We start from the raw sequence: 23,815 nt of genomic DNA on the forward strand, positions 1-23,815 counted from the left end.
GACTTGCATGTAAGCGGCTTATGGAGAAATGTTTTTTGCAACATGTCACTTCATTTCTAAAATATGTTTAATTCACATTGAGCATCAAAGGCATTCGTTTTGCAAAATTCCTAAGATTACACCACATTTGTTGTTGTTTAGTCGCTAAGTCATGTCCAATTCTTTTGTGACCCCATGGACTGTAGTCTGCCAGGCTCCTCTGTCCATGAAATTTCCCAGGCAAGAATACTGGAGTGGGTTGCCATGTCCTTCTCCAGGGAATCTTCCTTACCCAGAGATCTGCCTGCTTGGCAGGCAGATTCTTTCCGTGAGCCATCTGGGAAGTCCAACTGACCAATTAGGTACACATATGTGATAAAGCAATAGTTTTGCTTGTATTCCCCATATATGATAATTCACACATACAAAAAATAAAAATATTTTTAATGGATCTTGCCTCAGGATAAATTATCTCTCTTAGCTTAAAAGTTGCTTAGAGGCAGAAACATTCTCTTTTCAACATTGTGGAAAATATCATCCTTGTCACTTATCAAGCAATTAATTTGCTTAAAGAGGATGTTTTAGAAAATTTCTATTAGTGGCTAAAATCTGATTTATAATCTCTATAGATTTCTAACACATTTTATCTGATTACCAGAACAATCAGTGATACTAAACTTCAGGCATAAATTTTTAGATAATTTTATTTCTATTTGAGCAAGTCTTTCTACCACCTCAACTATTGTAGGCAACCATTACTGCTCAGGATCATGTTGACCCTGGGAAAATGCAGTAAGGGAAGGGATGACCAATTCATAATGTAATGGAAATTACTTTTTCTTTTTGGCACATGTATTAGGAAGTAAGAAAAGGAGAGTGTTTGAAGTAGTCATCTGTTAAAGGTCACATTTTCAGTGACATCTTTGCTACAAATCTGGGAAAGAAATTCTTCAAAATCCTTTGCTTCATCCTGTAGATGGCAAAGGTGAAATTCCTTTTGTATTGTTCAGATTTTTTTTTTTTCTCTTGGCGTGTTACCAAACAAACACATGAAAGTGCAACTTATTGTGCTTTCAAGTCTTTTCCTGCTCAAAATAGCAATATGTTGGCATGATCAGCTTCACCTTTGTGGCAAATTCTTATTTTCTACCATATAATTAGATCAACTGACTGGATATATTTATTTTCTCCCAAAGATAACTAGTTCAACTGAAATTCATTTATATAAGCATTGTAGTTTAGTTCTAATAATGCCTTTGTGTTAAAGGATGGATGAAATCGAAAAGGTCAAAACCTATTTGACTCCCTTTAAATGTTTGATAGCTTGTTTACTTAAATTTATTCTATTTGAAATGCCAAGACATTTGCCCTTTTCACTTAGCTTGCGGGGCTACTCATTAATATTTTTTTTTCTGAAGTCCAATCATTTCAAAATATTAAACATTTCCCAACATATCTATATGTTTATAAAAGTCAATTAAGAAACAGTTCCTACCTTCAAAGAGCGCTCAGTCTGATGGATGTAAACAACCAGTTAAAAATGCATCATAGCCGCCATTGTCAGTGCCTTTTCATTCGTTCGATACATACTTATAAGCACCTATTATATACCAGGTACAGCTCTAGGGTTTAAACACATATCAATAAATTCAACCAACAAAAATCCCTGCCCTCACAAGGAGCTTCCATCTTGTTGTGTAGTTACTAAGTCGTGTCTGACTCTTTGAGAACCCATGGACTGTAATCCACCAGGCTCCTCTGTCCATGGGATTTCCAGAGCAAGAATACTGGAGTGGGTTTCCATTTCCTTCCCCAGAGGATCTTCCTGAACCAGGGATTGAACCCACATCTACCTGCATTGGTAGGCAGATTCTATACAGCTGAACCCCCTGGGAAGCCCTTCATCCTAACAATGAGCAATTAAACTGTTTAACATTCTGATCAATAAGATTAACATCTTCTCTCCCCATGGGAACTTGTCAGGGCATGAATAGACAGAGATGGAGGTAAGAGAAAGGAAGTAGTCTTTCTTCTCTTTATTTTTTTTTTTTTCATTTATTTTCATTAGTTGGAGGCTAATTACTTTACAATATTGTAGTGGTTTTTGCCATACATTGACATGAATCAGCCATGGATTTACATGTGTTCCCATCCCGATCCTCCCTCCCACCTTCCTCCCCATCCGATCCCTCTGAGTCTTCCCAGTGCACCAGCCCTGAGCACTTGTCTCATGCATCCAACCTGGGCTGGTGATCTGTTTCACCCTTGATAGTATACTTGTTTCAGTGTTGTTCTCTCAGAACATCCCACCCTCGCCTTCTCCCAGAGTCCCAAAGTCTGTTCTGTACATCTGTGTCTCTTTTTCTGTTTTGCATATAGGGTTATCATTACCATCTTTTTAAATTCCATATATAAGGACAATATTTTGTATTGCTCATCTTGAAAATTCTTCTACATGGTCATATTGTGCTTTTTTGAAACTGTGCTTTCTTACAAATTATAAGCTGATAATTTGCTTATAGAAGTTAAGTCTAATACTATTTCCTACTTATAAACTAAATTATGATTTTCACTTTCACCATGACTGTTCCTGACAGAAGTCTATTCTGCTTTATCCTGGAAAACAACTCTTTATTAAAAACCTCTTTTATGATGCTCATTTTGTTTTTAATTTTGTAATTAGCCCTTTCTATCCTCACTTTCCACATCCTCCATGGATTTAACCAGCTATAGATCAAAAATATTTGGAAAAAAATTACAGAAAGTTCCAAAAAGCAAAACTTGGATTTGCCATTCACCAGCAACTACTTACATTGTATTAGGTATTGTAAGTCTAGAGATGTTTTGAAGTATACAGGAGGGGTGCATAGTCATATGAAAATACTACACCAGTTTATATAAAGGATTTTAGCATTGGCAGACTTGGGTATCTTTGGGGTGGAGGGGATACCTGAAACCAATCCCCCGCAGATACTGGATGCCAAGAGATGGCTGTATATGACTGTGTGCTTTCTGGCATCATTATTAGGCTGTAAGCTGTGCTGGGCTTAGCCGCTCAGTCGTATCCAACTCTGCGACCCCATGGACTGTAGCGCTCCAGGCTCCTCTGTCCGTGGGGATTCTCCAGGCAAGAATACTGGAGTGGGTTGCCATGCCCTCTTCCAGGGGATCTTGCCAACCCAGGGATCAAATCCAGTTCTCCCGCATTGCAGATAGATTCTTTACTGTCTGACCACCAGGGAAGCCATACTTACAGGCCAAAACTATGTGGTAGTCATTCCATTATCTCTGAGACCTAACCCAGCTTATGGCTCCTACTGAAAAACATTTGCTATATTAATTTGTGATATAACCAACCTAAATTAAGAATTAGAACAAAGAACACATATGCACACATTATATTCTCCATTACTAGTCTCTAATTCTCAATTTGAATTTTGGTGTGATTTTGAATTATGTGTGTTTGCATCTACTTACATACCTAAATGCTCTGACATATTCTCCCAATATGTTAGAAACAAAAGTACAATTTCTGATTTCTATAACAGCCATTTTTCCCAAGAAGCAAAAAATAGCTAATTAAAATATCTTATTTTTATATTAATATAATATCTTTTTACTCATTATTCTTATAATTCATGTTTTAAGAAATATGCATTCCTAAAGTCATCTAGATTGTATTTTGTGAACACATGTACCTCTATCATTATGTGAGAAGTTACAACTCTATTATGATTGATTATCCAAAATTTATAACTATTTTTCATTTGCTTTCCAGTATATTTGAATATCTCTGGTCATTAATATTCAGGTTGGTCATTGATTTATGAACAATACTAGTTAGAGTATCTGAAACAAAATTAGGAAAAGCATCAGCTCATTTTTTCTCTTTCCAAATCTTTATACATTTCATGATCCCCCTGGATATAAGAAAGCATAAGTTCACATTGATAATCCCTGATAGCATTCACTAGTTAGTGGAGATTGGTTCCCTGAGGAGTTAGTCAGTTGACAGGCTCTGTTTGTTTAGTTTGACTTTGCTGATCTTAACAAGAATTAATTCTCCTAGCTGTGGCGAATATATAAGTATTGTAATGATTTACATCTAACAGTTCCTTGCTGACTTTATTTTTTTGTTTTGTTTTGTTTTATATGAGTCTTATATACATAAACCGAAAACAGGATTTATTGGCATGAGGAATCAGTGTCAAAAACGCAAATCCTACTTCCTTCTGTTTCGAAAGGAAAGTTCAACGTTCCCTATATTAAAGTGCAGACAAGTCCTCTGAACGTGAGCTTACTCTTGTCTCTCCCCTCCCGACCCCACCTCCATCAGTATTGATTTATATGTTTCCCCTGATTAATAGAAAGCTCCAGAAACTCTCTTTAGGGATTCAAAGGGCTCTTGTTACTTCAGGCTAAAGATATTTATTCCATTGGTTTAAATAAACATTTTTCTAAAGAATGCATTTATTGCATACATTTTAGATTTGTTGCATGCATTTTAGATTTGGTATAAAATATACATAAAAAGACATCTTAAAATCATCTGCTGATAAATAATGGTGCACTCAGGTAAAATTTTAGGCTATTGATCTTTTTTGATCTTCCTGTTTTTTCTAGTCAAATGAGTTTCCCTAAGGAATATTTAATTGATTCCTTCTGGTTTTATTCTCCTTTTCTATGAGATTGTTTTCCTTGTCTGCAAAAAAGTCAGTAGATAGAAAAGATGGATGTGGATACACAGTTTCAAGAGAAAACGAGCCATATGAAGGGCCTCTATCTTATTCTTCCTTTGTACCTGCAACATCTAATGTAGTGCTTGATGCATAATGTAGTTCAATAAATATTTGTTGATGTGAACAAGCTGTACAAGGAGGTCATGCATAAGATCTACTGAAACAACATGTTATTGTACTTGAAGGAATAGGTACATGGAGAACATTAAAGTCATGACTCAGAAACTGAGAACATCAAGTTCTAGTCTAATACCAAGATGAGGAAAGATTCTGGCTCATGTTTCCTGCTGTGCTACCACATCATTTAACTCCATTATGGAATAGTAATGCCAAAACATTTATTATTTTATTTTCCCCCTACCATACTCACAAAATAATGTTAACACATCAGAAGAAAGGTTTATTTGAGTCAGATACTCCTATTTTTGCCCTGAATTCTCTCAAACACAGATTCCAAACTATTACAATTATGAGCAGTACATTAAAATACAGATTCATGAAAGATGCTAATTATGTAATGCTAAGTAAAAACTATCAGCATAATATTCTATGTTCATAACTTTATTTAGCAAGGACCAAAATTTGAAATTCTATTCTATATGTTAAAATACTGAAATCTGATGCATAATAACAGAACTGCCATATTGAACCTATCAAGAATTCATTTACATGAGGGGATAAGTCACTTGAAATATCAGTTATTTTATCCTGAGAATACTTGTGCCTGACTCTAAATGGAAAGCTGCTATTAAAAAGGAGGAATATTTACTAAATCTTCTATTGAGGCTTTAGGAGCACAGGACATGTTAATATTTAGAAGAGTGTAGTGGAGAACTTACTAGGTAGACTGTATTGTGGAGTCAGAAGAGGTTCTTTTTTGAGGTGGGAACCATTACATAACTTTATATTCCAATGTGAGCAGTACAGTAGAGAAAAAAAATCATCCATAAAAGAGAGAAAGAGTGAAGCCAGTTGGAAAATGTATACCCAGGAGTACGCATAAAGGGCTGAAATCCAGGCCATTAGATAGAGGAATTGGTTTTAGGCACATGATCCTTTCTTTTTCTTTTTAACAGGAGAAAGGACAGATATGTGGTTGAGTGTGTAGGTAGGTTAACAGACTTGATAATTTACATTGAGGTGAAATCTAAGATGAAATCTAAGAAATCTAAAATGTTCTTATCCAATTTCTCCTATTTGCTCAATGACGAAAAGAACAAGGATATCAAGTGAAAAGGAGAGAGGAAATGTTGGAGGCTTAAGGAGGTAGTGATAAAACTTTTACCAGAATTGAGTTATTATCAGGTATTTCCTCACCAGTAAATACAGATCCTCAGAAAGGACTCCTCATAAACTGTATTCCAGCCATATGGAATTCTTTCCTTACTCCTCAAATATATCAAACCTTAAGGTCTTTGAAAGTTCTGTTGTCCTGATATGAGAATTATCTAACTTTTAAAAAATAATGTATTGTTTTCTTAATTTGTATTTATTATTATTGACTGTGCTGTGTGGCATGAGGGATCTTAGTTCTCTGACCAGGGATTGAACCTGGGCCCCCTGCACTGGAAGTGCAGAGTCTTGGCCACTGGACCACCAGGGAAGTCCCAAGAACTATATAAATTTTAATCATTTTTTAAACCTCAATTTAAATTCCAGGAAGTACTCCTTGTACTTGCTTCTACCATAGCAATTATCATATTGTACAAACTTCTTTGCTTTCTCCTAATGACTGTGTATTCCTCATATGATGGCATTACATCTCCAGTAACTATGGGGAAAATATTGCACATTATAAAATCACAAATATCTGTTATTACATGCAGCTGATTTTGTTTCATTTTCTTCCGCTCTCCAAAATTTAATTCAGTGAGTACCTACAAATTTGTATAGTAAATTTGTATTTAAAATTATATGTTGTTTTTAAAATTGGAGACTATTAGAAGCACTTTTACTCAACTTAATGACTGGTGACACAAGTTGCAATAGTCATTTGAAAAATGCACATGTCCACTATGGTGTATGGAGATTTGAGAAAACAACAGCAATGATGATAACAACAGAAACTAGGAGGTAAGAAAGCAATAATAAAGATTATATAATTCCTAAACTTTGAAAGTTCATTTTGGGTTTAATTATTTCTGAAGAGATTAAAATTAAGTACAATTCATCTTCTACCTGAGATTTTTTTAATAGTGTTCCATAATTAACTCAAGCCTGTTATTCAAACTTTGACTGCCATACAAATATAAAGGTATAATTTAGATGGATAGAAACAGACTTTGCAAGAAAACAATGTAACAATAAAAGCCATTATTTTCTTATTTTATTCAGTGTCAGGAAAGTATAATAGAAAAATCTGTCACTTTTGATGGAGAAGAGAGTGTAATTAAATTTAGTTCTACTTGAGAACTTTGTTTCAATTTGATTTTCAGTTAACCAAAGCTCATTGTTTAGTTTAAAAACCTGGAAATTTGGTTGTCTTATCTGCACAAAGGGATACATTTGAAGTACCGCACCTGATTTTAAAATATATTTTCAGTTCTCTCTGATCTATAATTTTACTTAAAGCTGATTCTCTTTTAAAAAAGATAAATGTTTTTTCTCACATTTCTTATTTTCCTTTTTCAGACAGCTTATATTTTGGATTTTTATACTGTGGATTGCACTGTGTGATGTGTACAAGAGCAGAGTTTCTTTGAGAATTCCTGTTTCTAACTTATGTGTGTGTGTGTGTGTGTGTATTGTTGAACAAGATGGAGGATGCAAAGTTACCCCATTTATTGTTGAAAGATCTTGCTTTTTTTCATTATGATATGATAGAAAGTACCAGAAACTGATTAAAGAAAAAAAAGAAAGAAACCTAAAAATGATACACATGAACTTACAACACAGAGAGAGGCTCACAGACTGAGAAAACAAGCTCATGGTTGCCAGGGAGAAGGGATAGTTAAGGACTTAGGGAAGGTCATGTGCACACTGCTACATTTGAAATGGATTACCAACAAAAACCTGCTGAATAGTACATGGGACTCTGCTCAGTGTTATGCACCAGCCTGGATGGCAGACGGGGTTTGGGAGAGAATCAGTTCAGTTCCGTTCAGTCGCTCAGTCGTGTCCAACTCTTTGCAACCCCATGGACTGCAGCACGCCAGGCTTCCCTGTCCATCACCAACTCCCGAAGCTTACTCAAACTCATGTCCATTGAGTCAGTGATGCCATCCAACCATCTCATCCTCTGTCATCCCCTTCACCTTCCTTCTTCAGTCTTTCCGAGCATCAGGGTCTTTTCTAACGAATCAGTTCTTCTTATCATGTGGCCAAAGTATTGGAGTTTCAGCTTCACCATCAGTCCTTCCAATGAATATTCAGGACTGATTTCCTCTAGGATGGAATGTTTGGATCTCCTTGCTGTCCAAGGGATTCTCAAGAGCCTTCTCCAACACTACAGTTCAAAAGCAACCATACATCCTCTTTTAATCTGAAAGATATATATACCCTAATTTACTCCAGAATGCATGATCCAGGGGAGATCTTGTAAATTATAGCATTCTCATAGAAAACAATCCATACTCCATAATGAAATCTAATGTGGAGTTCTTCCAGGCTTAGGAAATTAAAGGTAAATCATGAAGACCCTTTGAGGCCATAGAATCTGAGACTAGAATCCATAAGAAACTGATACTGAAACTACTAAGTGATATTTTGGTGGCTCCAAGGAGCTCTGTTTTTTATGTGTCAGTGCAGAAATTCAGTGAGAGACAAAATGATAGAAAAGTGGTTTATTAGAATAGGATGTTCATAAGTCTTGCAAATGGGCAGGTGAGCATTGTGCTGCCCCAGGTACTTAGTGGGTTACATTTTTATAACCAAAGGGAAAGAGGAAAGGGTGAGAAGACCACCTCCTTCCTTGTTCTTCCAGTCTTCCATCATTAACTCCTCCTACATGTTGGGCAGGGGAGGTTTGAAAAAATTATTTGAGGCCTTTGTATAATGAGCGTCTTTCTCTTTGGAACGTTGCCTTTCCCTGAATTATTGTTTTATATGTGCAGAGAGCATGTCATTGGGGTCATTAACTTGTTGAAATCATTGGACAAGGTATAGGCCTTATTTATCCACTATTGTTATATTGTCTTGAGGCATGACTTACGGCTGCATTGTATGGTTTTTTTGCTAAGCAAGTTAGCTTGGTTTTGTTTTTAGGCAAGCCTGTCTGACTTTGATGCTAAGTGACTTGCCCTGCTTTATAAGCCAAGCAAGCCCACATTGTTTCAGGATTTTCCCATTGCTTTCTTGAATGATCATTCACTTACTTTGGTTTCCCATAGCCCCTTAAGGTTTTTTCTCTGGTTACAACCCCCTAGTGGGACTTCTGAGCTATTTGCTTACGCTGCTCAGTCCCTATCAACATGATACAATTTGACCTAATGTTAGAATCAGATTATTGGATCCAAAGGAAAGAAACTTATATCTATTATTTAGCAAATATTCATTGTGCATGTATTATATTTCAAATATTACCCTAGACACTAGGAATAAAGCAATGAATGAGACAGACCAGGTCTCTACCCTCATGAAACATTCAAAAGGTAGGTGGAGATGGACCAGAAATAAAAATCAGAAAGTAACGAGTTTTCTGAAGAAAATAAAACAGGATAATATAAGAACTGGATGTTCTGGGGGAAGAAATGGATGTTTCTGGGGGAAGGTCTTTCTGGTGATTTGATCTTAACAGAGAATGACAAACACAATCCAGAAGGGAAATGGCCTATGGCTAAGAATACAGGAAATGCAAAGACAGGAATGAGAGAGAGCTTGAAGAGTTACAGAAACAGAGAAATTCAGTTTGTCTAAACTATAGAGATAATTGGAAGAGTAGTCAGAAATGACATCACACAAGAGAAGAAGATATAGAGCCTGGAGCCCAAGAGTGGGACACTCTGTGGAATGCAACCAGAACTTAAGGGATGCAACATAGCCTAATTAATTTTTTTCAAAGATTACTCAGACCCGTGGAAGGGGAGTGGATTCAGTTCAGTTCAGTCACTCAGTTGTGTCCGACTCTTTGCGACCCCATGAACTGCAGCACGCCAGGCCTCCCTGTCCATCACCAACTCCTGGAGTCCACCCAAACCCATGTCCATTGAGTCGGTGATGCCATCCAACCATCTCATCCTCTGTCATCCACTTCTCCTCCTGCCCTCAATCTTTCCCAGCATCAGGGTCTTTTCCAATGAGTCAGCTCTTTGCATCAGGTGGCCAAAGTATTGGAGCTTCAGCTTCAACATTAGTCCTTCCAATGAACACCCAGGACTGATCTCCTTTGGGGAGTAGATTTCATGGGCACATAATGAAAATAGAAAAGCTATTTAGGATAGTCCAGTAGACGGATGATGGGGATTTGATTTTAGGCACAGAGATGAAGAAACTTGAAACTTGCTCTAAACATTTTATCACCACATAATCTTCTCTCATTTTCAAACTGCATCTGTGGTTCTCTTTCACTTTTAACTTTCATTTGGATGGGCAAAAGCCCTTGTTAAGCGCATATTATACAATCCGATTCCATATATGAGATATGTGAATATTGTTGCATATAACTTTTGAATAAGACGTGATCAGTGTCTCAGTTCATTTTCACTTGATCTTAGCCAAAAGGCCGAGAAGCAATTCCATGCGTTTTCAAATTGATATGCTAGTTTCTTTTAATTCATCTGTGCTGAAGGACCATTAAACATAAACTATTTATTTACTTATTTGGCTGCATCGGGTGTTGGTTAGGGCATGCAGGATATTCATTGCATCATGTGGACTTTTCGTTGCATTGAATAGACTCTCCAGTTGTGGCTTTAGATCAGTAGTTGCAGCATGCAGGCTTAGTTGCTCCAAGGCATGTGGGATCTTAGTTCCCCAACTGGGTATCAAACCCATATCCCCTGCCTTAAAAGACAGATTTTTAACCTCTGGACAACCAAGGATGTCCCAAACATAAACTCCTATGACGGTTGTTCTTTGGATTTTAGAGAATAATGACATAACTATTACCTATAGCAGTGAAATAACACAGTGTGGTATTATTGACTATTTCTATTCACTGTGAGATTTAAAACTACTGAGTGACAAAAGAGGTGTTTATTTCCTTGTATTGCTTTATGGTACTGGCATAACTTTATCACCAAGCAGTCATTTTGCCCCGTATCTGTGAACCCATCGATCTATGGCAGCAAATTCTAGTGGAGATGGCCTCGAACAGGCAGAGCAGCAACAGCTCTTGGGAAGGAGCAGTAGGTCTCTGACTCGCTTTTGGAAAGAACCTGACAAGTGCATGTCTGCCCCCCAATCGATCTGTCAATTTAGATCACTGATGCCAAAAACCAGAAAGGCAAAGTTATGAGGAAATCTTGAGTAAATTAGAAAGATATCCTCCAGCCACCAGTTCTTGTATCCTTCAGCACAGGAAGCTAATAGGAAGCTAATGTTTCAGGAGTTTAGCTATTGAGCTAGTAAAGAAGATGTCATACCCCAAAGTCCATGGGGAACGATGTCAAGTTGAATTCACAGAACACACCATTAAATGCTTTCTCTTAGAGATACAGTCCCTGAGAGAAACTTTTGTTGCAATTTATAAAAAACAATAAACTCACTGAAAAGCCATAAGTGCCTTTCTTTTTCTTTTTTTATAACCATTTAATTTCATATAGCTATCTGCAATATGAGTTGATACTAAAATATCAAGTATCAATTAGGTGATGAAAGTAAAATCCAATAAATTAATCAATCATTAAAGTTTCTACTGTCCCATTTTTTTAAAGCTTTGGCTGTGGTATAACAATGTCATAGTGATATTTTTCCTCCTGTCAGAGAATGGCTGTACTTGCTTTTCAATGATTCTGTCTTGTTCAATGATATATATCCTCTGTATTCAAAAACTGTGATAACAAAAGAACTATATTATAAGAAATTTAATATAATACCCTGTATCCTTGGGTAGAATAGATGAGAATATTTGTAATGTGATTTCATAGGTAGTTTGATGAAACAGTATTTCATTTGAGGAAAACCTGTGCTTGCTAGAAAAGGATGATTTAGTGGATATACAAATGAGATGACTATTCTTACTTTATTTTCTTCATCTTTATACTAGCCATATTGGAATGGGAATTCTAGGGCTACAGTCTTTGAATTTAGAGAAGCAATTAGTATCTTTCTTTGATGGAAATGCTACTGCTACTGCTGCTAAGTCACTTCAAGTCGTGTCTGACTCTGTGCGACCCCACCCCTGGGATTCTCCAGGCAAGAACACTGGAGTGGGTTGCCATTTCCTTCTCCAATGCGTAAAAGTGAAAAGTGAAAGTGAAGTCGCTCAGTCATGTCTGACTCTTTGCGACCCCATGGACTGCAGCCTACCAGGCTCCTCTGTCCATGAGATTTTCCAGCCAAGAGTACTGGAGTGGGGTGCCATTGCCTTCTCCAGATGGAAATGCTAGGAGGTAGCATAAAATTTTTTCCCTCTTTTGAGAAGACCAAAACTCTGAAAAGTTACCTGGTTTATTAACACTTAAGTCACACAGATGCTAAAACTTTCAAGGACTAAATATGGATCTGAGGATAATCCCTGAAAGAATTCGAACTTGGGCAAAGAAAATGACTAAGATCACATCTACAGGACTCACTTTAACAGGTGCACAAATAAAGTCACTTAAGAAGAAGCTCTTGTCTGGGTCACCTCCTCTGGGAGTAGGATATGAATAGCAAAAGAAACTAGTAGAAGATATGGGGGAGATGTTGAAGAGACAAGGAGTTAAAGACCAAGTTAAAGATTAGAAATAATTGTGGAATTTTTTCTTACAAAGACAATGGAAGCAAAGGGGCATATTGCCATATGCTAATCCCAATCTCTTGGCTTATTCTGTGTCTTCTATGTTCTAATAAAGCTGTGCTGATATACTTACCACTTCACACCATATTATTGGCTGACCTCCCTCTCTAATCACATTAGAAGCATAAGAACAAACAGGGAGACTCTTATTTCTTTATTCCCAGTGCCTAGCACAAGATCTAGAATATATCACGTGTCAACTCTCTGTCAAATGAAGGAACTAGGTTCGGTACCATATGATCTTGAGAGAGACAAAGTAACTAAGTAAACATTCAAAACCAAAATAAGTATTACTCTAGAGTAAAATCTGAGGTAATATGGAAGCACACATGATTGATATAATTCTAATTAAACACAAAGGCATTTGACACTATTTAGCCTGTATGTAAATGATGCTTTATAGAAAATGATAATTTTACATTAGGTATTTTGAAATATTGAAAATATTTTTAAATGCTTTTAGGTGACTTTATTGATTCCTAGTTGGATGCTAGTGATCTAGAACTCAAGAAATCCATGAGAACCAATGCCTAGAGTGTTCCTGGACCTAGACTAAAGTTGAGTTTATGGGTGAGTGTTAGATGGTGCCACTTTCAGGACAGGAAAGCTCCCAACCCTGGGGAACAAGACAGAGCCTGACATCTCACATCACAGTTCTTTAGAGTTCACTGGTTTATTACTGACAATTCTGTTTACTGAAATTCTGAACTTTATTACCAGGGAAAGAAAGCTGCTGAACAGTATATCTGCAAATCAGTGTTTGCCCCAGGGTGAATCTAGACATTTAGAAGAGATATATTTTGAAGGTAGAAATGAGCACCACAACTTGACTAGGAAATATCTATTGAAGAAAGGTAGAGACACCTAAGATAAACCAACTGCTATTGTTATCTGAATGTATTTATCTGTGTATAAAATCCTAGATTCAAATAGAATATCTGTAATGCATGGGACTTGGTGATTAATGGGCAGGTAAATGGAGAGCGAAAAGGGTTTCTGAGAAAGTTGAGCCTAAGTTTTCAGGCTTCATCTTTGAAAGGATAACAGAATTACAATCTGTGTTACTATCAGAAGGCAAGATAGAAGGCAGATGAGTGAGAGTATTAGAATTTCTATCTTAGCCCAGAAATGATATTCAAGAACTTTTACCCAAGAGGATTTTTTTGGTTGTTTATAGAATAATAGTTATTTCTCACTTTCATCTTTAGTGACTGTGGGATAGAGAACTGAGAACTGGTAGGAGTGATTGAAGAGTGAAAGAGAAAATTCATCTTCTTCTCATGTGTGTCAAGCTAGATTCCTTAATCTCATGCTTCTTTCTTTCTTATGTCTAGTCTTGCTATTGAATTGTTTGCCCATAGGGAGATGGAAAATACAGATAATTTTTATTTCAGTCAACTTGAGAGATAAAATTGATTTGCTTAAGATCAATTAAATTAAACAATAGGTTGGGAAGAATTTCATGTGCTCTAAAAGCTGATGCTGATGCTAACTAAGAATATTAAGAATGTTGAAAGTTTCTAAAGTTATTTCAGTTTAAAGCTAAATATGAGTCATATGAAAAAATAACTCTCAAAAGTTATAATATCCTTTAACTAATGTTTTCCTTAGAAGAAAGTAATTCCAAGGGCTAAAAATAAGATTATGGCTTTAACAGTATTACTAATAATAAATCACAATGTAGATTTATCTTCATTAAGCTTTGCATGTATTTTTTTTCTGAAGGATACCTGACTTTAAAACAATAAAATTTCTAACAATTTAATTCTTGTAACTGCTGTTAAATGTTTTCTATATTCAGAGAAAAATTAATATGTATGCTGTTAATATTGTGCAATATTGAATAATATGAAATACAAACATCAAAGAATTATGTTCAGAAAATGTCATCAACTTTTGTTAAGTTATATTTTCTTTAATTATACATAATATCTATTTTTAAAAATCTATTAATGCAAAGTTTTTATGCATAGTTTTAATAATACTCTTATTGGAATAATGTAATGTCATTTTACTACAAGATTTCTATTGAAAAGGTATATATAGATGAAAAATAGAAAGGAATTTTTGAGGTTAATGCAAGTTGTTAAAGAAGGAAATACTGAATTTATAGGCTCTTGCCAAGTTTATTTTCTATTTGCATAGTCTCTTATTCAGTTCAGGTCAGTTGCTCAGTCGTGCCCAACTCTTTGCAACCCCATGGACTGCAGCACACCTAGCTACTTGAATAGACCTAGTTTGGTGACAATCAATCTACTAGTTAAGAGTATTAACCACATAGTTGAAATTTGGATTTTAGATAAAAAAGAATCTAGAGGTTAACTCTCTAAAATGTTACTATCTTCAGGCCTTGAGGGATTATAATTATGCCAGGGATATCACTTTGCTGACAAAGTTCCATGTAGTCAAAGCTATGGTTTTTCCAGTTGTGATTACGGATGTGAGAGTTGGACCGTAAAGATGGTTGAGTGCCAAAGATTTGATGATTTTGAATTGTGGTGCTGGACAAGACTCCTGAGAGTCCCTTGGACTTCAGGGAGCACAAATCAGTCAATCCTCAAGGAAAATCAACCCTGAATATTCACTGGAAGGACTCATGCTGAAGTTCCAATATTTTGGACACCTAGTGCAAAGGACAGATTCATTGGAAAAGACCTCAATGCTAGGAAAGATTGAAGACACCAATGGAGAAGCAGGCAGCAGAGGATGAGATTGTTAGATAGCATCACGAACTCAATGGACACGGATTTGAGCAAACTTTGGGAGGTAGAAGAGGACAGAAGAGCCTGGCATGCTGCAGTCCATGAGGTCACAGAGGTCTGATACAACTTAGTGACTGAACAACAACAATAGAAGTTAAACGGGTAAAGAAGACTTCATTCTAGGCTATTACTATGGGGGATAGAGCTCAGAGTAGAGCTCAGATAGAGCAGTCTGAACTCAACTCTACTGAAATGAAAGGTTAGAGAATTTTAAGAAACTCAGGGAATAAAGACCAACTGTGTTGGTTAACTGACCCTTCCCCAATAAAAAGTAAACATTTTCTTATCTTCATAGGAAAGGAGTTTACATTTTGGAGTGAGGCTCTGACCCACCTAAGCCCATTGAACTCCTGCCTTCCCAGAGTCTAGGGGTTGGTTAGGGGCCCATCTTGATGACTCCATATCACAAGAATGCCTCCCAGTTCCTTAAGAAAAACAATCCTAGGGTATAAACTTGACAAGAGGCTACTTAAAGAGATTTACATCTCAAATAGACAGAGAGAGAACTGTTAACTACAAATTTTCTAAAGTAAGTTCCCTAAGAAAAGAGAGGCTCTCTGTATTCAGGCTGCCTGGATTTGTTAGGATTGGAGAGAGAAAAAGAGATTGCCTGAGAGGCAGAAAGGAGACTTTCAAACTTTAGGACTCTTCCATTCAAGGTGACATTCACAATATGTAGGATTAAATAAAAATTAGCTTTCTAAGAAAACAGAAACTTGCTACATAATTAGTAGCAAAAGCAGTGGGTGAAAGCAGAGGCTAGATGAGATAGGTATTGAATTAATACAACCATTAAAATATGTTTAAAGAGTTAAATATATATACATATTAAGGAACAGTTGGTAAAACTGCAAAGAAATAGATATTTAAAATGCAAATGGAAATACAAATACAAAAAATGTAATACATGAAGAAAATTCATTACATAGCTAAGTGACATTTTAGACATGGGGGAAAAATGAATCAGTAAAATTTATGACAGATCAATGGAAATTATCTAAATTGAAGATTCAAAAATAGTGAAAAAAGTTAAATGGAAATGTAGGAAAATATCAAGCAAGCAAGATAATTGACTAATTGTGGTTCTCAAAGGAGTGGAGAGAAAAGACAGGGCAAAAAATATTCAAAGGAAAAAATGATCAAAATTTGCTAACTTTTGTGAAATATATTAACTTGTATATCTAACGATTCGGTGAAACACAAGCAAAATTTTTAAAAATCCTCAAAAAATGTTAGCAAATTGAATCCAGTAATAAAAAGCATAGCTCATCATGACCAATTGGATCTTATTAATGGAATTCAGGGTTGGGCTAACATTTAAAGAGTAATAAGTCTAAGTTGCAACATTAATACAGGAAAAATAAGATATGAATACAGTCTTTGTGGATATATCACTTGGCAATCTTTTAGAATCTATGTAATAAATATCAATCACACAATAAAATGAGAAGAGATGAGGAAGTTCTCAATCCGATGAAGTATATTTCTGAAAAACCTAAAGCTAATGTCATATTTAATGACAAAATACTGATCCTTTTCCCCTGAAATTTGAAACATAGATGTGAGGTCTTGTGATCTTATTTAGCATTTTACTGGTGGTCTTGTGATCTTGCCAATGTAATCAGGCAAAAATATAAAAGGAAAATTTAATCAAAAGCTGAAAAGAAACTAGGAAAGCGTTCTTTATTCACACAAGACATGATTGGATATGTGAAAAATCCTGAAAGGTGTATACAAATATTATTGCTGCTGTTGTTTAGTTGCCCAGTCACGTCCAACTCTGCGACCCCATGGACTGAAGCATGCTAGGCCTCCTTGTCCCTCACACTCTCTTGAAGTTTGCCCAAGTTCGTGTCCATTCCATCGGTGATGGCATGAAGCCATCTCAACCTCTGATGCCCTCTTCTCCTTCTGCCCTCAATCTTTCCCAGCATCAGTCCTTCCAATTAGTATTCAGGGTTGATGTCCCTTAAAATTGACTGGTTTGATTTCCTTGTTCTCAAAGGGACTCTCCAGAGTTTTCTCCAGCACCACACTTCGAAGGCATCAAATATTATAAATATTAAATATTTACATTTCACAGGATACACAGTCAATATGTAATAATGCAATTGTATATAATAGTAACAAGCAATTGAAATATTAAAACAAAATACCATCTTCAAAACATTAAAATCATAAAGTCTTATGAATATATTTAGTGAAAAGCATGCAATTTCTCTATACTGAAAATTAAAACATTTATGAAATTAAGGAAAATCTATGGGAAGGTAAATCATGTTCATGGTTTGGAAGATCAATGTTTTTTACATGTTTGTCTTTCTGAAATTATTCTGGAGATTCAAAACAACCTTTGTAAGAATCCCAGCAGCCACTTTGATACAAATTGACTGACCAGTTCTCAAATTACTCCAGAAATTGGAAAGTACCTAGATTAGTCAGAACAATTTAGAAAAGCAATCATAAAATTGGATGACATACACTGTCTGATTTCAAGATTTTTATATGCCTCTATTATTCAATACAAAATGTTATTGACATAGGGTTTACAAATAAAACAATGGAACAGAGAAATCTGCACATAGCAGATAATAGTAAATACACGTGTATATAATCAACAGGTTTTCAACAGAGGTGTGAAGACAGTTCAATGGAACATGCAAATTCTTACTTCACATACAGAAGTTATTTTGAGATAAATTATATGTAAATTTAAAGCTTTTAGGAGAAGGGAAAGGCTACCCACTCCAGTATTCTGGTCTGGAAAATTCCCTGGACTTTATAGTCCATAGGGTTGCAAAGAGCTGGACATGATTGAGCAACTTTCACTCCACTTAAAGCTTTTAAAACCGTATGTTTTTAGGAAAAAAATACAAAAAAGTTTACCTCCTTGAAAATACAAGCCTCAGACTACACACTATATAATATCACTTTTATGAGGTTTAGAAATATGCCAGATTAATTTATGAGAGATAAAAATATAGATTGCCTATGCAGAAAAGAGTTTGATAGGAAGTGATCATAAGGAAACCCACTTGTGATGGAAATTTTCTATATCCTGATTTGGTTATTAGTTACACAGTACATACATGTGCCAAAACACATCTTAATAAACACTTAAGGGCTATACATTTTATTGTATGTAAACTTTTTAATGGAATGATTCTATAAACTCTATAGTACTTAATGATTTTCAAAAGTTTCACACAAATTATTTCATATGATCCCATAATAACTCATCTTTCCCTCTACCCCTTTTTTGCCCCTCCTCCTCTGGTAACCTCTTCCCACTGGTCATCACTACATTATTCTCTATATCTGTGATTCTGCTTTTTTGTTTTGTTTTGTTTTTAATTTACTAGCTTGTCATGGGCTTCCCTGGTGGTTCTGTGGTAAGGAATCCGCCTGCAATATAGCGGACACAGGAGACATGGTTTCCATCCCTGGGTCGAGAAGATCCCCTGGAGGAGGGAATCTTGTCATATTTTTTAGATTTCACATATAAGTGATATCATACTGTATTTATCTTTGATTTATTTCACTTAGCATAATGCTCTCCAAGTTCATCCATGTTGCTGCAAATGGCAAAATTTCCTTCTTTTTTATGGCTGAGTAGTATACCACCATGTGTATATGTACACAGTATCATCAGTTGATGGACACTGAGGTTCCTTCCACATCTTGTCAATTGTAAATAATGCTGCTGTAAATATTGGGATACCTGTATCTTTTCAAATTAGTGTTTTTGGGTTTTTCGGATATATGCCCAGGAATGAAATTCTTTGGTCATAAGCAGCTCTGTTTTTAGTTTTTTGGGAAACTTTCCTACTACTGTTTTCTACAGTGGCTGCATCAGTCTACATCCCCGCCAACAGTGTATATGGGTTGCATTTTCTCCACATCTGCTACTGTGTACAAACTTTAACTTCAATTTTAAAGCATTTTTTTAAAATGTTAAATGGAAATTTTTATCAGATAGTTTAAGTTTTTTGCTTTCTTATATAGTACTAATGGTATCCATTCTCCAAAAATAAAAATATTACATTTCTTGAGAAATTAACATTTACATTTTGCACATTACTGAGTATTTTACATGCATTGTATTAGTAATTATTCTACCACATACCAAGTTTATAGACCAGAATACAAACTCCATAAGGGAAGATATTTTTAAATACATTTTGTTTTTACCAATTTATCTCCAATGTCTTCAACAGACCCAGGTGATATAATAAATACACATTAATTGCATACTGAATGATGAAATGAAATACAACTTGGAAAAAATTTTTAAAAACCCTTTTACAAAATTATAATTGCCTCTTTGCTGAATTTAGAACAACATGGGCAGTTTATTCAAAGTAAAATTCTTTCTTCTTCTCCTAGACTGTCTCATAACACCATCATCTGTACCACTGATCCTTCCTTTTTCTCTCTGCTTCCACTCCCTGCTGCCATAAGCTTTAATGCTCCAACTGCTCCTCACTGCTCCTTTTCCCCTGAGGTTTCCATGGATGTTCAGACTCGTCTGTAATGATATGGTTTCTATTGGTATATCAAAAGTAATAGACACATGAAGAAAAATCTGGAAATGCAGCAACAGCAGTAGTCTATCAGGATGTTTTAAGCCTGAATAAATTTTGGAAAAGATCAATTTGAAATGATCATTAAGATATAACCATTACAAATTACACTATTAAATCCTTCAACAGAGCTTTATTTCACACAGATGGCATTTTACTTTGAAGGTCCCAGTGAAGTAAAATGAGCAGATTCTGGCACAGAAATGAGAATTTATTCCACATTTGTGATAACCAAGCTTACAAAAGTCCAGTATTCTCTGTGGCATACTCTACGGTACACCCTTGATGCCTTGGAAACAGGAAATTTCCACCTGAGAATGGAGATGTGCGGGAGCTTAAGCATTTTAGAGGGATAAATGGGTGGAGTTAAAGCTAATACTTGCAGAAATGCTCTCAAATAAGTATAAGAGTGTCATAAAAGCATCAGTCCATTGTGAACTGCATTCATACTCAAAGAATAAATTCTACCCATGTGTCACAATGAATAGAAAGAAAAATCTGAAATGACTCAAACTGACTAAAACATCACAGTATAATGAGAATAATAGATGGAATAGGAAGAACTTTCTGTGCTCATGAGCAATGAAAATGTGAGGAAACAACATTATACAAATCCATCAAAATAATTTTCATAATAAACTCATCTAAAAAGACAATGCTTTGTAACTGTAGAAAAGGTTGTAAAAAGAAAAACAACAAAAAAACATATCAGAATGGCAAGTGCTATAATAATTTTAAACAGAAAAGTATATCATGGAATATATTCATTTGAGGTTTTGTAATAAAGTTGTTGTTTAGTTGCCAAGTCATGTCTGACTCTTTTGTGATCCCCATGAACTGTTGCCTGCCAGGCTACTCTGTCTATGGAATTTCCCAGGCAAGAGTACTGGAGTGGGTTGCCATTTCCTACTCCAAGGGATCTTCTCAACCCAGGGATGGAACCTACATCTCCTGCAGTAGCAGATGGATACTTTATCACTGAGCCACCAGTGAAGACCCCTGTGATAAAGTAGATATTGAAAAAATGAAAAAAGTATCTCAACGGCCTTTAGACTCTACTGACAAAAGGAAACAATTTTGGTTTCAGAATTTCTGATTGGTTATGGTGCTGAAGAAGACTCTTGAAAGTCCCTTGGACAGCAAGGAGATCAAACCAGTCAATCCTAAAGGAAATCAGTGCAGAATATTCATTGGAAGAACTGATGCTGAAGCTGAAGCTCCAATACATAGGCCACCTGATGTGAAGAGCTGACTCATTTGAAAAGACCCTGATACTGGGAAAGATTGAGGGCAAGAGGAGAAGGGGATGACAGAGGATGAGATAGTTGGATAGCATCACTGATTCAATGGACATGGGTTTGAGCAATCTCTGGGAGATACTATCTGGGAGATAATGAAGGACAAGGAACCCTGGTGTGCTGTAGTTCACGGGGTCACAAGGAGTGAGACACAAGTAAGCAACTGAAAAACAACAATACTTATACATCCACTTAGACCATATAATTCAATTAAATGCTTGGTTAATTGGTTTTGAATGTCTCTCAGTGACAACATGTTGGGAACTTCATGTTTAAAATATTTTACTAAATCTAATTGCATTAGCTAGTAGTTTGAAATATAGTTTCTCATACAATTCTGATTTTATCCCTGAATAAAACGTGATCCATGCTTTGAGCTTCAAATTTCCATTTACTGAGCTATTTAATATAACAATATTTAAATTTACCTATTTTTGACCTTTGTTTCTTGCCAACTGTCAAGCAATACAAAGTGTATATTTCTCAAATAATAAATTATGTTTAATGTTTATCATATTTCACTGTTGCACTTAGACATTTCAATTGACACAACAAGGTATGCCTATACTTAACAGTAATTCTAAGATTCCATCATCTTTTCTCACTCAAAGTAGATCACAGTATTTCTACTTAAAAATATAACACTATTTTTCTACTGTTAAGTCTGTCATCTCTACTTTAAAGAAGAGAAGAAAAAAAACCATCAAAGTAAATTTTATATTTACATAGGAATTGTGAATATATATGCATTATATGTTATTGGGAAAGAAAACCACTATTGTCCTTTGCAATGTAAAAGGCCATAAATTAATAGCAAGTATAATTATCTCTATGTAGTATACCAAAGTTTGTGTAAACAAAGCTATGGCTTGCTTTTTATGAGTGTGTGTGTGTGTATTTGCATGTGCTACATAGAATGTTGTATCTTAGAATATTTGGGCTGACTGCACATAAAACTTTCAGTTATCAAAAAAGATTATTGTCATTATTGGTGTAAGGTACAAGTCACAAATTTAGAAAAAATCCACAAAAAACTGTCTAACTCTTTAAGTCCTAGATCATATTAATAACTGAATTAAACACACTGATTTTTTATGTAACAGATTTTGTTTCAAGTTACAGCAGTTCTCAGTTATTTGAATGATGACAGCATTCATAATTGACAATTTCCTTAATTTAAACATCAGTTTCTATTAATAAAACTCTTTAAAGCTACCTTATTCAGTGTTTTGATTGGACAGCTTATTCAAATCATCGTTTATTATTTTGATTTTTACTAAACATTCATGTATACCAAATGCTAAAGTTTGAATATCTTGAATCATTATGTTAAAAGTCAACCAAATGTTTGAGTTGAAATAATTAGAAAGTTTCATGGATGCAACAATTGATTTATCAGAATCTGTCCTTGATCTGTCAGACAACTTGCCTGATAAGGTAATTAGTAGACTTTGTCATTGTATTTTTCACTGAACTGTGTATAACTTAGTCAATATATTATCTGCATATTTCTTCCAGTTCCTGTCTTAGACAAGATCATGGTCAATAAAGATATGTGATCAGATTTGCATTCCAAAACTGTTCATTTAAACACCTAAAGCTCTTTTGGTATCTTCCCCAAAGCTGATGTATTTGAAAATGTTATATATTTCCAAATATATTCTCAGAATTTCATTTTTATCTTTTAGCTTCCCTTTTTAGAAGATTTAATTATTAGAATCTTATTAGAATAATTTATAGAAATATCTTTTTTCTTTTTATTTTAATTGGAGGCTAATTACTTTACAATATTGTAGTGGTTTTTGCCATACATTGACATGAATCAGCAATGGGTGTACATGTGTTCCCCATCCTGAACCTCTCTCCCACCTCCCTCCCCATCCCATCCCTCAGTGTCTCATGCATTGAACCTGGACTGGGGATTCACGTATGATAATAAACATGTTTCAATGCTATTCTCGCAAATCATCCCACCCTCACCTTCTCCCACAGAGCCCAAAAGACTGTTCTATACATCTGTCTCTTTTGCTGTCTCGCATATAGGGTCATCGTTTCCATCTTTCTAAATTCCATATATATGTGTTAGTATACTGTATTGGTGTTTTTCTTTCTGACTTACTTCACTCTGTATAATAGGCTCCAGTTTCATCCACCTCATTAGAATTGATTCAAATTTATTCTTTTTAATGACTGAGTAATATTCCATTGTGAATATGTACCACGGCCTTCTTATCCATTCATCTGCTGATGGATACCTAGGTTGCTTCCATTTCCTGGCTATTAAAAACAGTGCTGTGATGAACATTGGGGAACACGTGTCTCTTTCAGTTCTGGTTTCCTCTGTGTATGCCCAGCAGTGGGATTGCTGGGTCATATGGCAGTTCTATTTCGTTTTTTAAGGAATCTCCACACTGTTCTCCATAGTGGCTGTACTAGTTTGCATTCCCACCAACAATGTAAAAGGGTTCCTTTTTCTCTGCACCCTCTCCAGCGTTTATTGCTTGTAGACTTCTGGATAGCAGCCATTCTGACTGGCGTGAGATGGTACCCCATTGTGGTTTTGATGTGCATTTCT

General features: G+C 35.5%; 1 protein-coding gene and 1 non-coding gene across 6 annotated transcripts in view; one reads left to right on the top strand and one right to left on the bottom strand.

Moving 5' to 3' along the window:
- The window catches only part of MGAT4C (MGAT4 family member C), a 774,512-nt gene that overhangs the window by 562,013 nt on the left and 188,684 nt on the right, over nt 1–23,815 (top strand). The window lies entirely within an intron of this gene.
- Nucleotides 6,249–6,321, bottom strand: TRNAG-UCC. The gene has a single exon. It is a non-coding gene; the product is annotated as a tRNA-Gly (tRNA).

The sequence above is a fragment of the Cervus canadensis genome, chromosome 25 (genome assembly GCF_019320065.1).
Source record: "Cervus canadensis isolate Bull #8, Minnesota chromosome 25, ASM1932006v1, whole genome shotgun sequence".
NCBI lineage: Eukaryota > Metazoa > Chordata > Mammalia > Artiodactyla > Cervidae > Cervus > Cervus canadensis.